This window comes from Hippocampus comes, unplaced genomic scaffold (assembly GCF_001891065.2).
Source record: "Hippocampus comes isolate QL1 unplaced genomic scaffold, H_comes_QL1_v1.1 scaffold207, whole genome shotgun sequence".
NCBI lineage: Eukaryota > Metazoa > Chordata > Actinopteri > Syngnathiformes > Syngnathidae > Hippocampus > Hippocampus comes.
The window spans coordinates 1006254-1010545 of record NW_017805146.1 but is presented as its reverse complement, the minus strand read 5'-3'; positions in this window follow the sequence as shown (position 1 = coordinate 1010545).

Here is a 4292-nt window from a genome sequence, read left to right as displayed (position 1 = left end):
GGTTGAATAAAGAGGTCCTTAAGAGAGTGGCAGGTGTGTGCTGCCTCCCACAAAAGATTAGTTTGAGTGTGAGTGGTTCTTTCTGGGGAGGGGGGGGGCTACTGTATAGGTCATTCAAAATCGTCTGGTTGAATGATTAGAGCAAGCCAGCCACTGAGAACAAAAGGGGGCTAGCTCCATTTTTATCATTTGGCAGGGGGACGGTTTCAAATTTTGCCACGTCAACCAGTGAGCATCATTTTAAGTTTTGTGCCATAATGGCCTAAGTCCAAACGGCCGTCAAATCTGTCAGTAATTCATGAATGACGATAAAAAACATTCACGGGCACCCATGCTAAAAGGAAAAAAAAAAAAACAGGTGCGGCAATGGATAAAATGTCAAAACTTGATTTCCTCTCATGATATCCCTTTCCTCTACTCATGTCCACACTAAATTTTTAAAAAGACGAAATGGCATTGGCCCACTCTAGTTCTGAGTGTAATTAACTGAGAATGTAACACAGCATAACGCAGACGAACGGAAGAGTGCCAAAATTGGAGCCCCGTCGATCTTAGGGAAAGTGCTGCCTGCCGGCCTGCCTGCCGAAGCATAGGTGGAAAGGTACCGGCCTAAGTGAAGGAGGAGGGTGTGTGGTAGGGGTGGCAGAAGGGAGGGGGGGGCACAAAGGCATGCTGAGGGTGAGATGGAATGAAAGAGAGCCATTGACGAAGGCAGAGGGAGCACATGGAGGTAAAGGGGAGGGAGCGAGGAAGGATCAAAAGCCATTTACCTGCGGACGGACGGACAGAAGCGGCGCTGACTGACCTTCTGACTGCTCACTTGACGACATCCAAGTCAGCGCCTGTGACCACAACCCAAATGTAAATAGGATGGACACCATTCATTCTCTACACCCGCGATGGGCAACTTAAACTCTTTCTACCCATTGTCAAAATCCGTTTTTTTACGTCTTGACTGATTTACATTTGAACTTGAACCAGGAAGCATCGTTGTCGGCAAGTTATCATTTGCTAATTTAGCAAGGCAATGGAAGCGCTTTCGCGGTGCCAAGTTATCGAAACGGATATCGTATAGAACCGACAGTAAAGATGCATTTTTACTTTTGTGCTAAATTACATTCACTCGAGAAGCTCGACGACAGCGCTGAGGTGAGCTTTATTCCCATTGTTGATTTTTTTTTTTTTTTAAAGAAGGTGCAGCGATGTGAAGCATAGTAACAATTGTGGGAATAAAGCCAACCTGTGACCCAGAGCAGTCGGCTGGACATTGAGCGCGAGACGAAGGGTCATTTCGGCATTGGTGCGGCGGCTCTGGGAGCATCAAGGTCCCGTTCACGTCCGTGTCTGAAATGAGCTCAGAGATGACCCGGAACTGGTGTTGAGAACGCATTTGTTTTGATTTTCCAGTACTCCTTTCTATGAAATTTGGTCCCAAAATGGCTGACTTTCTTTCCAATTTCAGGCGGGTTTTTTTTTTTTTGGTCCGTCCTGTTATGATAGACATGTTCACCCAGTTCGGTGTCATCCAGTAAGACTCGTAATTGGGGCTTTTTTTTCCCCCTCTCAAACTTTTCATGCCTGACTTAAAGGAATCCCCCCTGCAAATAAAAATGGCTGTTTCAAATGAAGACAGCTGACTTCCTGCTCGATATTGTGCATGGGTCCTTGAGACTTTTCCATGTATCTCGGTATGACGGATGTGTTCAGCGAATTCCATGCCAATCAGGGGACCTCAAATCTACACTGAGCCAGGATGTCTTATGCTTTTTTTAGGGAATGTTTCTGTGAGGGCTCAGAAATAGGAGCGCCCCTGGGGAGCGTGCGGCACCAAAACAAAGACTGGGTACGTTTGACGGACGGGAACCCTGAAAAGTGCTTCCAGCGTGCAAGCGCGGCTGACAAGAGGACTGGGCCGGCCGCGGCCTGGGCAGGAATGCACCAGTGGAGCGGGAGGGAATGTACCACAGGGGTGTTGAGGATGGGGGTAGGGGTGCCAGCGGAGGAAACGTAAGGGGGTGAAACAGAGGCGCCTTTTGTGAGACAGGAAGCAGCCGGGAGCAGGGCCCTCATTTCAGCGCAGGGTAGTGAAGTCACGGGTACGAGCGACAGCAGATGAGCGAAGAAGACACCTGCAAGCATGTGGGACAGATTTGGTTCTTAATAGCAGTGTGTTGGGTTGTTTTGTTTTTTTTTGTGCTTGAACATAGATGCCCTCACAAAAATTGGGCCTCCAATCATTTTTTTTTGCTTTAAATTCAAGGGTCAAAATCAATAATGGTCAACCGTGGAAAAAATTGCTTCAGAGGATTTGAAGGTCATTTGTCACCCAACAGATCAAAGATACAGTTGGAGACAATCTAAAGATGCACGCTGCTGAAATGCATCGCAAATGATTCATCAAGGCGAAGAGCGGAAGCCAACTTGATTGCCCCAGTAGAAGAGGAAAAAAAAAGTGTTGACAAAAATGATCAAGTGAAAGTGAGCCGAGCAGGAAAAGGAAAAATGAAGGGTGGCTTTGAGGAGAGTTCCATTAATGAGAGCTTTTTCTTTCTTGTGAACAACACTCACAATCAGAAAACCGAAACAAGACGACCCGCCCTTTTCCTCTTTGCATTTCAGGCCTGTGGCCTTCTCGGCCGGACAAACTTGCGTCCCTTTTTCGTTTGCCAAGTCTGTGCTCGACGTCTTCCCGAACGTCCTGGATCGCGTGACATGTGCTGATTAGCCCAACGTAAAACACAATCGAGTCTCATAGACTCGGGAGTTCATCAACCCGATACAGGAAGTTTACGTGGAAGAAAGTTGTTCCTTGACTTTTCTTGCTCGGATTAGACTCAAATCCATTGAAGCCACTCTCCATCTTGACAACGACCTAAAATATCTTGATAAGACAATGAATGAAGCATTGAATGACATTTTGAGATTATTTGGCACCGCAGTCTTAATGGTGTTCTGAGTTTCAGTTGCAGGCCTGTAATTGGGCTATTTGATGTGAAATTCTGGACTCTGGCCTGACGACAGAAGCCTCATCGGGCATACGACATCGTCATCGTCGTTCTTCTCCGGATTAGAAAGCATCTGAAAACCAGCCGCTGAACCGATATACAATTACGTCCTTTCAAGTGCGGCTCATCCCAGTTTAGCTCCGTCCGTGTGCAGCCAAGCGGAGACACGTGTCATATCATTAGGAGTGGTGACCTGTCACTGACATAGGCTGCAAGATGTAGAAGCACAATATTGCATTTCTTGAAAACCGGTTGTATGAGCAGATATTTTGAATGGTATTTGTCCACAGGAAATTTGAGTTATGTCCTGTTTTTAGTTGTCCTTATATATATATATATATATATATATATATATATATACATATATACACGTATACACACACACACGCTTTTCAGGCTAATTAATGATCATCGTTTGATGATCATTAGCCTGAAAACTGTTCACATATCATGGAGGAGGTGGTTAAGCATGCAGATTGCCAAAAGAAACGAGCAGGTTGAAAGAAAGCAAGAGTAGAGCAGGTGGAAGAAGCAGCAAGGAGGAGCATAACGAGGGGGGGGGGGGGACAGGGCAGTCAAGTCACTAGAAACTCTAACACCAGCCAAACAGCAAATGTCCTTTGAGAATGCTTATGAAACACGTGCTAAACATGACAAAAATTGGACTACCACTACGTTACTGATTCTAAAGGCCCAGGGCAGATTACATTGTCAGGGCAATATATGATAGCTGAATTCTGTTTGCCCCCCCCCCAAAAAAAAAAGAATCTAACACACAGATGCACATACTAGAATCAGTACAGCTACGATAAGTAAATGAATGAATGCAAGTTGAGGGCCCAAATATTTGGGTTGCGAAGATCAGACAGTGCTTCTGATACCCGTCGAGGCCAGCAGGGAGCTTGAGCCGTGTCCTTGCATGTGGGACGATTTGTGTTACCTGGGCTTGCTGCCACGCACTTGACTTGCAGACGTGCCACCGAGGCCCTCAACAAGCTCGTCATTGTGCAGAAGCAAAACATCTTCCTCACCATCACACTCGGCAATCCTAATGGTGCAAGATGACATTTTAGGCCAAATACATGCTTTTTTTTTTTTCCTGATACTTAACCACGAGCGGATTGCATTGCATCGGTAAACTAACTAAGCTGTGAGGACCAACAGGCGCATAGATGCGAGCTGACATTCCTGCAAGTGGGGCTTAGGCTGGTGGGAGCGCTCACAGGTATGCCGCCTCCTCATTGGCTGGGAGGAGGAGGAGACAACAAAGTGAACGCAATCTCCCCC